This window comes from Ahaetulla prasina, chromosome 2, assembly GCF_028640845.1.
Source record: "Ahaetulla prasina isolate Xishuangbanna chromosome 2, ASM2864084v1, whole genome shotgun sequence".
NCBI classification, from domain to species: Eukaryota; Metazoa; Chordata; class Lepidosauria; order Squamata; family Colubridae; genus Ahaetulla; species Ahaetulla prasina.
Window position 1 is genome coordinate 229,417,501 of NC_080540.1, and position 12,238 is coordinate 229,429,738.

The 12,238-nt window shown below is 40.2% G+C and overlaps 1 protein-coding gene across 1 annotated transcript in view; it reads left to right on the forward strand.

Moving 5' to 3' along the window:
• The window catches only part of PGM5 (phosphoglucomutase 5), a 64,705-nt gene that overhangs the window by 24,913 nt on the left and 27,554 nt on the right, over positions 1-12,238 (forward strand). The gene's annotated exons all lie outside the window — the stretch shown is intronic.

The window sequence follows — 12,238 nt, forward strand, 5'->3', positions numbered from 1 at the left end:
TAGGGTACTCATAAAACAGTTGTCTAAATGCACCCAAAATATAGCAAAATACTTTTTTTTCAATCTACAGTATGTTTCAAAATAGCCCCACTTATTTGGGGTGGGGTGGGGTGTTACTGTCCTGGATTTCCAGATATTTTTATTTTTACAGACATGTATCTCTGAAATTCAACTTCAGCTTCTCACACTATTAAGCTTTCTGATCGGGGCTACTAGGCCAGGGGTGGGTTCTACTTACCTTTACTACTGATTTGCATCGTGCCCGCGCATGCTGTTCTGCACATGTGCAGAAGAGTTTTGATGACGTTTGGGTCAGTGGGCAGAACCTCCCGCCGGTTTTACTACGGGTTCTATAGAACTGGTCCAAACTGGGGGCAACCTACCACTGTGCTAGGTGTTATATTTCATTATATGTGGAGGACCCACAAATTGACCATTTCCGAGTTAAGTATTTAATGTGTATAGTTAATTGCAGAGACACTGACCTCATGAACCAGAATAATCTCTATAAAATCCTTGTCTGTTTCAGAATCATTTTCCAGAGGAACTATACAATTCAAAGCTATTGTTGTTGTGTGTAGTGCATGTGTGTGCACTTCCACATAATAGAAAGTAGAAGCTATGAGCAAAACATCTTTGTTTCAGGAAAATTGCTACCAAATTACAAATCTTTGTTTAAAATGCTTGAATTTTCTAGCTGTTTTCCCACGTCACTCACTCTTCCTGATTTGGAGAAGCCACGGGCATGATGTTTCAAACCACTGCTTTTGATACTTTTTTTTTTTTTTAAATTAATACCAGTATTTAAAATTTTGATATAAACAAAATAAAATTGAATTTAGTGTGACTTTGAATTATCGACTACAGGTAGTTCTCAACCTATGACCACATTTGAGCCCAATATTTACGTTGTTAAGTGAGACATTTGCCCCATTTTACGACTATTCTTGCCACAGTTGTTCAGTGAATCACTGCAGTTGTTAAGTTAGTAACACGTTTTTTAAGTGAAATTGGCTCCCCCTCTCCCTTGACTTGGCTTGTCTGAAGGTCATAGAAGGGGATCCTGTGACCCTGGGACACTGCAACCATCATAAATGTGAGTTAATTGCCAAGCATTTTAATTTTGATCACATGATCATGGGGATGCTGCAACATTCATAAGTGTGAAAAATAGTCATAAGTTCACTTTTTGAATGGTTGTAACTTGGATTGGTCACTAAATGAACTGTTGTAATTCAAGGATTACCTGTACTGCATTCTAACCACTGCTTCACTGTGGCTCTTGTAAGCAAGCATAGTTAAACCAAATCATAACTATGTGATGTGTGAACTTGGCTAAATAGACACGAATCTGCTGATCTGCTGATAAACATGTGGGTTTAAAGAATCCTCTTTGTTATATTTTATTTTATTTATTTATTTATTTGTCAAACACAACAGTATATATAAGTATAAGCATGAAATAACCATACGAATTGGATACAATCAAAGGGAACATTAGGACAGGAACAGTAGGCATGCTGGTGCTCTTATGCATGCCCCTTACAGACCTCTTAGGAATAGGGTGAGGTCAATAGTAGATAGTCTTTGGTTAAAGCTTTGGGGATTTTGGGAAAAGACCACAGAGTCAGGTAGTGCATTCCAGGCATTAACAACTCTGTTACTGAAGTCATATTTTCTACAATCAAGATTGTAGCGGTGCACATTAAGTTTAAATCTATTGTGTGCTCGTGTATTGTTGCGATTGAACCTGAAGTAACCTTCGACAGGAAGGACATTGTAGCAGATGATTTTATGAGTTATACTCAGGTCATGCCGAAGGCGACGGTACAGGTACTTGACTTACGACCAAATCAGAACCCCATATCATGAACTTTTTTGCCCTGATTGTTAAATGAATCACTGTGATTGTTATGTGAATCATGCTGTCATTAAATGGCTCCAGTTTCCCCATTGACTTTGCTTCTCGGAAGCCATCTAGGAAGGTTACAAATGGTGATTACGTGACCCCAGGACACTGCAACTGTCATAAATATGTTGCCAAGCACCCAAATTTTGATCACGTGAACATGGGGATGCTGCAAATGTCATAAGTCTAAAAAATGACTTTTTTCAATGTAATTGTAACTTTGAAATGGTCATTAAATGAATGGTTTTAAGTCGAGGGCTACCTGTAATCTATTCAACTGTTTCTTCAGTGCCTGATACTTTTACCCTGTTTGGTTTTATGGCAGGAATGGGCTCTCCCTGGCTTGTGAACTCTGTGCAACCTCCATTTTTCAAGACTTAGAATAAGCTCAGAACAATATTTGGTGACCAAACTTTTGATCCTCAGTGAGGCATGGATTTTGCATTTTTCCTTAAAGAACATGCAGACTAGGGCTACTTATTCCCGATGGCATTTGATAGGCTTAGTTTGTATTTTAAACCTATCCAGAAACAAAACACTAACTTCAATTATATCATTGTGTCACTAACTGCGCCTTTTGCATGCCAGAGGGGCTGAGGAAAACATCCAAAATGGCCCTCCACTTTTGCTTTGAGATGGCTAACCCTGTTGAAGTGACTTTGGTAAAACTCATTTGCAAATTGTACTATTGAGCTCGGTCTTCAGAATTTCTGAGGAACTTTAGATAACTCAAAATTATTTTTCTCCTTTCTTCTAAGGGTAAGATATTTTCCTTCCACCACCAAAATGAAAGTTTCCATGTTATCATTATTTACACAGACATGTCTAACTTGGCACTGCTTGGCACAGTATCCTTTCTTCTTGTTTGGATATGACAAAACTGTTTTGAAATGAATATTTTTAATGACTTTTCCCAAAAACTAATCAAATGGCTTTGTAAACAATGGGGTCTATTTTGTTATTAACTCCAGAATATTCAGAGCAGTTTTTATTCAGTAGCCTTCATCTGAGACCTGGGCCTCTTTTCATTTCCTTCATGTCCTAGACTGAACCTTTGACAATGAAAAGCAGAGGAAAGGAAGGAAGGGAAGGAGGGAGGGAGGGAGGGAGGAAGGAAGGAAGGAAGGAAGGAAGGAAGGAAGGAAGGAAGGAAGGAAAAGATTTTTTTAACCCACTTCCCATAGGAGGTCTAATGAAGGGCTATGATCTGAAAATACTGCTTTTAATCCCCTAAAGAGACACAGTTCAAATATTATATTATAATACATAATAGCTTAATTTTAGTTTAATGACTATACAAACCTGGCCACTATATTAAGCCTAAATTTATATTTTTTTAGTATGGTTTATGCAAAAAGCTAAATTAGGCTAAGGATAGGGGGGTTGGATAAATTGTGTTCAGCAGGTTGCAAGAATCTATTGATTGTGTGGTTTGTGAACCAGATAATTACATTAAACTATAATGCAGTTTACTGCAGTGTTCTTACATAGTGGGTAATTACACTCACGGGGATAATTTGGGCATATCCTGGGGGTAATGGAGAAAGTTGTAATTTTTGAGTCACGGATTTAGTTTGGGACTATCACTTCCAAAAGGCTTATGTAGCAGTCTCATTTTGTTTTGTTTTTAGAAGTAGTGACGTTATTCATTATTGGGAAAAGGGACAATTAGGTCAAATAATTTAAAAGCTTGGGAGCAGTCCGGGATTTGGTATAGGATGGGTGGCTGTATAAATATTTTAAGTAAATAAAGCCACTAATTCAAGCATAGCATGTTGTGTAATTAAGCAATAGCATTATGTTAACTCTGCTTTAGGGTTTAATGAAGGGATGAGGACCTGAGGCCATGTATATCCTCCAGAGCACTTGGAGGTCATGCGGTCAAAATAAAGCTGTAAAATGTCAAATGTTGGGCATGCATGGCACCCAAAATATACTGATTCTGCCCATTTAGGTAGGATGGTAGAAGCTACAGAAGATCTGGACCCTCAAATAATCAGCCCTATGCTATAAAGGGGTTTTGGGTCATAACCAGCATTTTGAACTTCACCCAGAAGCCTATTGGTAACCACTGCAACTCCAGAAGTGGCTATATGGGCATACTGTGCAAGTCCCATAACTGCCCATGCCATATTCTGGACAAGGTGCAGCTTCAAGGGTGGTCCCATAAAGAATGCATTACAGTAGTCAAGTCTTAAATGACCAAAGCACTACCAGCTGTGCCAAGGCTCTCCTGGTCATTATGGACATATTTGTGGAAGGCCCTTGATAGCCACAGCTATCATCTGCTTCTGGCATGCCAGTCCCAAAGGAACATCTCCAGACCTGGTTGGTCCAAATACGAGTGGCTCAGTCTCTTCAGAGTTAAACTTGCATATGTTCCTCCACATTCAAGACATCCAGAGAAGTCTAGTATATTTCTTATAGTGGCTATAAAGGTGGAACTGTGGCTTGACCCTCCCCATGAAGGAAAGGATCACTTTAAAAATTGCTGCTGGGGAGCTGTCCGTGAATGTGATAAATAGAAAAATAGCTATGTGTTGCTGCTACGATCATTATAATTAATTCCTAATATGGACTAACTGCAAAAATATTAAAAAATAGAGTTTGCTTATAGGTGGTTGCATACTTGTTTAATGTGTGTTAAAATTTCCATCTGTATCTGACAATTAGACCACAGTAATGTGTTATTAAGGGGACGTGATGGCTCAGTGGCTAAGACTCTGAGCTTGTTGATCGAAAAGTCGGCAGTTCAGCGCTTCGTATCCCTAGTGCCACGTAACGGTGTGAGCTCCCGTTACTTGTCCCAGCTTCTGCCAACCTAGCAGTTCGAAAGCACATAAAAAATGCAAGTAGAAAAATAGGGGCCACCTTTGGTGGGAAGGTAACAGCGTTCCATGCACCTTTTGGCATTTAGCCATGCCAGCCACATGACCACGGAGTCGTCTTCAGACAGCGCTGGCTCTTCGGCTTTGAAACGGAGATGAGCATCGCCCCCTAGAATCGGGAACGACTAGCACATGTGCGAGAGAAACTTTTACCTTTACCTTTTAATGTGTTATTCCTTGAAATACTGCACGAATGAGACATTAGCAATAGGAATAGCAATGGCACTTAGACTTATATACCACTTCATAGTGCTTTACAGCACTCTCTGAGTCAGTGTCAGCCTATTGCCCCCAACAATCTGGGTCTTCATTTTACTGACCTCAAAAGGATGGAAAGCTGAATCAACCTTCAGCCAGTGAGGAACTACTGACAGTGAGCTGAATTAGCCTGCAATACTGCCCTCTAACCGTTACTTGATTGCTTTATAAGATAACAATTGTAAATGGAAAAATTAGAGGAGGATCAGTTTGTTGAGTGTGCATGGGAAATTGCGTGGCACAATTCTGACTGAAAGGGCATGAGTGTTGTCAATGACCAAAATTTGGAAAAAATGGTGCAATTTTATGCTTTGCAGAGAGCATGCCGATCTGGTTTTTTTGACCTTCAGGATGTCATTGAAAAGCGTTTAAATGTGATGAATATTTCTCTTTTTGAAGAGAAAATGTTTGAAAAAGTGATATGCTTAAATAATGGAATGTTGCAAATATAGAATTGAAGGTGATTGCTAAATCTGGTGAGAGCAATATATGATGAAAGTAAAGCACCAGTGGGAGACGACTTCCGGTGTCCGGTGGCAACGGACGTCTGGAAGGCTTCTCCTGCCTCCAGTGTCCGAATCCGGCCGCCGCCGAGGCCCTTAGGGGCCAGGTGTTCCGAAAAGGACACCTGCCGTACGGACGGCTCGCCAGGGGTCTCCCAGCCGATATACAGGACTGGGGGGACCGATGCTGGCGCGTCCTAGGCTCGGCGGGGTGCGGAGGCCACAGGCCGCGGCCATTACTTTGGTCGTCGCCTGGGCCGCTGTGCCCGGTGACACCGGGGCTTTGGATTTATAATTGCAGCAGCCTGGTGGTGAACAGGGAACGGAGAAGAATTGAGGAATGAAGAAGGGAAGGGAATATCGGCAAGCGTGGTGGAGTACTCGGTGCGGGGGTTTTCTCCCCTGCGACTGGAAGGAGTACGAATCACTTTGGAGAGAGGAGAACTTAAAATAACAAGATTACCGGTTTTGTGGAGCTCTGGAGAGAAGAGGTGATGGAGAAATTTAGGAGGGAGGGTTTGTGGCCCCCCCTCCCTCTGGGGAACAATGGTGGCGTCCAGCTTCCGCCTTCACTATGAGAATTTTGATGACATCACTTCCCTTCGGCTTCCTGGTTGATTAACTATACTCTGGACTCGTTGCTCCTGTGAGTGCCCCCTGGTGGATCCGGAGGAAATTATAAGGATACTGTGCCTGCCTGAGGATTTTGAAAAATTTTTTTTTTAAATGGCAAAAGGTCAGAGACCAACTGCTGGAGAAATGGAGAGAATTCTGGAAAAGTTATCTAATATGGACAAGAAACTGGATGAAATAAGAGCAGAAATTGTGACTATCCAAAAGGATTTAAAGGATACTCAACAAGTCTCAGCAGAAAATAAGCAGAAAGTGGAAGGTCTGGAGGGTGAGATGCGGCAGTGCAGAAAAGAGGGAGACGACAAGCAATGCTGTGCTCGGACTACAGATGGATAAAATGTCTTATTTCCTTAGGTTTCAAAATTTGGAAGAAGTGGACCAAGAAGACTTGAGAGATGTTGTGACTAAACTGTTGGGAGAATTTCTTGGGAGAGGTGTTGATTTTATGAATTGGGATGTGGATCGAGTTTATAGAGTTAATTCACAATATGCACGCACGCATGCAGTTCCTAGAGAGGTTCATGTCAAATTTGTGAAAAGAGAGACGAGAGATGAAATTCTTAGAAAACATAGGAGTGGGGCACTGACTTATAGGGGCAGGGAGATAGCCATTCTGAGGCAGATTCCCAGACAGGTACGTGAAATGAGAAAGAAATATTACTTTTATCAAGCAGATTGTACCAGAAGGGAGTGGGCTTCAGATGGCTGATGCCAGAGGGATTGATGATTTTCCGGGAGGGCATTACGGAAAAAATTAGTACAATTGCGGAGGCTGCGGCCTACGTGGAGGAACACAAAGCCCTCCTGGATTTAGATGACCCAGGAATTGAAGAAGGGAGGTTATAGACCATGGGCGGAGGCGGCTGCCGCTGTTGCGGCCCTGGAGTTGGGTCAGGCTGAACCCAGAGTTCTGAGATCCAAAACTAGGAAGTGATAAAGATATTTGGTATTGTGTTGGTTTTCCTTATTCTCTTTCGTATGATATTCTGATTATTCTTGACCCTTCCTCATTGTGTATGTAAGATTGAAACTTAGCTACTTCGTTTCACCTGCTTGCCATATGGCTGTTGTATGTGCTTAAAATTTTGAGTAAAATTCTTATCATGTATAAGAAAAATGAAAATTTACCATACCTGATATGTATTTGCATAAATCTTTTTTGACCAATAAAAACTTTTATAAAAAAAAAAAAAAAAAAAAAAAAAAGAAAGTAAAGCACCAGTGGTGGGTTTCAAAATTTTTTACTACTGGTTCTGTAGGTGTGGCTTGGTGGACATGGCATAGCTTGGTGGGCGTGGCTTGGTGGGCGTAGCAGAGGAAAGTTACTGCAAAATTCCTATTTTCTCCCGATCAGCAGGGACTTGGGAGGCAGAGAATAGATGGGCGTGGGGCCAGTCAGAATTTTTACTACTGGCTTTCCGAATTAGTCAAAATTTCCACTACCGCTTCTCCAGAACTGGTCAGAACCTGCTGATACCCACCTCTGTAAAGCACCCAAGAGGCTAAACAAAATGTTTAATGAATACTTCAGTCCTGAGAAGAGAGTAGCTATATAGCATCCCTTGGTTATTAAAATATTTATGGAAAATCTATAAGGAATGGTCATCATGAGATTTCAGATATCTCTGCTGGGAATGTGAACATGTTAATATATTTTTAGGCATTATAAATATCTACCATCTTGCAGGGTCAAAACTTCAATGTTTTGCAGCAAATGTTAGATTGTAAATTACGCCAAAGAGTAATCCTTTTAAAAATAATATATCAAAGACCAAGATAACTATGTTTGATAGGGAACATGGTATGAATGATTGTGAGTAATACGTAAGTGGCAAAAAAACTAAACCTAATCTTGTTAGAATGTCCATTGACAAAGATGAAAAAGTGGATGAATAAAATTTTAATATATGCAAATGTAGGCAGAATGAATGTGTGGAGAGGTATAATAACTATATTGGTATAATTAGGTTCAGCAATGCAGTTTTTTTGTATTTACATGCCTTTAGTTTCTTTTGCTTATTATTTTGTACTCCATTACTTTACTTTGCATAATGTTATTTATTCCAAAAGAAAGTCATGTGATTGGTATATGTTTTTGCTTAAATATTTCATGTGCAAAAACAATTTGACTTGAATTAGAGAGAATACACTGTATAAATGCTGCCTTGGCACAATTGTAATTTTCCATGACTTCACGGGGAAATCACGGAATTCAGGAACTGAATTGAAGAAAAATATGTCTAAAAATATTCCAGGAACTAGCCAAATGAAGTATTCTGAAAATATACTATTAGCAAGTAATAAATACTTCAGGGAATCTCCAGGAAAGCTGGTTTAAATGGTAACAGTTCATTGTTAATACAGATTTAATTGACTAGGAAAAAGAACCACAAGGTTGTATGAATTCAGTTTTAAAAGTAGATGGGCCCGGGAAGAGTCCCTTGCAGTCCCTTCCCCCAAATGTTTTTCTTTTACTTCTGCTGTTAGAAATTTCCTACAACTGGGAAAAAAATACCTGGAAAGAGGGAGGTGCATCATTTTTTTCTAAAAGTTCTGTTCCTTTTTTTAGTATAAGGCACTGGGAGAGAGAGAAGTAATTTATTAATTTCCAGGAGTAAGGAGTTTTTTCTTTTTCTCATTCTCCATGATTGGTGGCATCTCAGGATGTGGGGCAAATGTTCCATGTTGCATTCTTGGTTGGCCATCTAGAAACTGAAAGAATCAATGGACTCATGAAATTCTCTGTGAGCACTAGATTTATAAGCAATTAACAAAACTCAAACATGAGCAAAGATCTGCAGGTAGCAAAATTGTAATAGATTGGTTTCAAACTGCTTGTGAATTGTTACAGGTTTTTTACTATGCAGGAGTTCATTTTATTCAATCATAATGGGTTTGTGTTGAACTAAAAGGTACTGATGGTCACCTATAAAGGCATGGGGCCAAGATACTTGAAGGACTGTCTCTGTCCAATTGCCATTACCTGGCCTATTATATCTGGCAGCAGTGGTGTGCTTCAGTTCCCTCAATTAAATTAAATGACGTATTGCGGGATACAGAAAGGGTTTCTTTTCTGTTATGACATCTGCCCTCTGGAACACCTTTCTACTCAAGATCAGAACAGTCTCTTATCTGCTGGCCTTCAGAAAGCTTTCAAGACCTGGCAATGTTCTGGTATGGAGGTTGGAAAGTAAGTTCAGCCCCTGGGACTTGTTACTATTCTGAGGTTTTAGTTTTGATTATATGATGCATGTTCTTACAATTATTTATGTCACTGTTTTAAATTTTGAAATATTTTGCCACCCAGAGTTGTTTTGTTGAGACCGATGGGTCATATGCATGAAATAATATAGAGAAATGCTTATAGAAATATACTAGAACAGGGGTCTCCAACCTTGGTCCCTTTAAGACTTGTGGACTTCAACTCCCAGAGTTCCTCAGCCAGCTTTGCTGGCTGAGGGATTCTGGGAGTTGAAGTCCACAAGTCTTAAAGGGACTAAGGTTGGAGGCCCCTGTACTAGAAAAGTGGCCCCAGTGGTGAAATCTAAATTTCTTTCCTACCGGTTCTGTGGGCGTGGCTTGGTGGTGGGGATCATGTGACTAGGTGGGTGTGGCTATGTGACTGGGGGATCAAAAGACAGAAACTCACTAACAATGTCCTGCTGGAGCAGGGTTGGACTAGATGACCTCCAGGTCCCTTCCAGCTCTGAATTATCCTCTGAAGCTGCGTCTAGTGCCAGGTTTGTAGTCCTTCCTTCCTCTCCCTTTTCCTCCCTCCCTCCCTCTTTATCTTTTTTTCTTTCTCTCTTTCTCTTTCTCTCTCTCAAACGAACCCCTAGCCCCCCATTTTTTGCCTGCACCCCCCATTTTTTGCCTAGCAGGCTTCAGCTTTTTTACCTTTTAAAAAATGCTTTTAAAAGTTTAAAAAAAGCCTCTGACAATCAGGAACCTCAGCTGGGATCATCAGAGCCTTGTTTTAACCCTTTAAAAGCATTTTTCAGCCGAAGTGGTTGTAAAAAAATGCTTTTAAAAGTAAAAAAAAAAAAAAAAAGGCTGTGACGATCGAGTGGCTCAGCTGGGCATGGGTGGGACAGGGATTTTTGCTACCGGTTCTCTGAACCACCGGCCGACACTGCTACCGGATCAGTTGATTCGGTGTGAACCGGGAGCATTTCACCCCTGAGTGGCCCCCAACCTTTTGGGCACCTGGGACCAGTTTTGTGGAGAGAGCTTTTTCCACAGACTGGAAGGGAAGTGGTTTGTGTGCCACTTGCATTCCGTGCATGGGGCGTTGCTTGTTTGCATGGCCCGGTTTCTGGCATGTCCTGGACTTGTACCAATCCACGGACCGGAGGTTGGGGACCCCTGCATTAAAGGGAATCTTTCAAAATACTGAATATTATAATTGAACAAATAGATTTATTTGCAGTGTCATGAATGCAATTTATAAAATAAGGTAAGATTTCTTTAATTGAAGTAATGGATATGCTGCATTAAAAACGTACAGATTATTCGGTCTGGCCTCTGAAAATCCAGCCAACCATTAAATGGCAACAAAAATATACAGAAAAAAATGAGCCCTTCCTTCAGATTTCAATAACAATCATTCAGATATCTGCAGCCCACATCTGGTTGTCCTAAACAATATCAAACTAGGATTCTACAGACAGCATGTGGCTTTGTTTACAAGTAAGTCTGAATTAGCTGAGCCATCATTAGACAGATGTAAGAAGGACATTGGAAAAGCAGTGTTTTACTGAATTCCCTTCCAGTTCTGTAATATTTTATCCAAGAAGGCCATTTAGTCATTATGTTTCTTATCTTTCTGAAGCATCCTTTTTATCTGTTTGCTGGGTCAAAGCTGCAGTTCCTGAGATTTATTTTATTTTATTCATTTATTTTGCACATAAATCCAAAATAATGGGAATAGCAGCTGCAGTGCTTGCCATATATGGGATATTGGCAGTTGCCTGGTTCTACTCTTGGTATATACACTTGATGCCTTTTAAGGGAACTCAGTGCCTGCAGAGTGAAAATATCCAGAAACCAAACATGTATTTCATAGACCTGCCACTTTTCTACTGTTAGGATCATATGAGAAGTACAAGCTCCGGGGATAAACACTTCGAATAGAAAGGAAAAGAGGTGGATTTTTTTTAATTCAGAAATCTTAGATAAGATCTCCAGAACAACAGAGAAAATTACTGTCCAAGTTCTTCATATAGGATAGCATTTTTGCGGTTTGTCTCTTGACTTACACATTATTACAAAGTTTTACAAAATAAACTGCTGTCTTTGCATATACTTTGAGGTAAAACCTCCACTGAATTCAACAGTAACGTCAATAACTTTTGAAGTACTTTCTATTAAAAAAATATGCAGGCTGCAAAAATTGTCAAATACCTTATCATGGTCCTGTGCTGCTCTCACAGATGTTCTTAGTTATACTCCCATTCTGTTCATGGAATACATCACATAAAACTCTCATAAATCTTCTGTATTACACGCCTTTTGTCTGAAGATGAAACAGTCAAAACTTTGAGGGTTAAGTACATTTGAAGATAACTACATGTCTTTGACTGTTTTTAACATTTTCCATTTCTTGGCCCAGTAAAACTAGCTAGCTTTTTCTTTCAAATCATTTTTTAAAATTTCACAGGTCTCCTTACATATTTATCTGTATACTACTAAAACCCTCATTGTCATGTCATTTAACAGGGCAAAACAATGTATCATAGGGGAACAAGGTACCTCAAATGGGCTAATGTACAGAATTAGGGAGGGAGGGAGGAAAAGGGGAAGAGGGAGAAATGAAAAAAGGAAAGGAGAAATAGGGAAGGAAGGAGAAACAGAGAGGAAGGAACCCAGGGTACCTTTTCTGGCCAATAACACCCCTGTACATTTCCCCAATTCATGCTTCCCCACCCACCCCACCGTGCACCTTCCTCAACCATGTGGTACATCTTATGCATCCCTGCATATCCTCCCTGACCCTCACCACTCCTTATGTACTCCCATGTACAATTGCTGAACTACACCCCAATGCA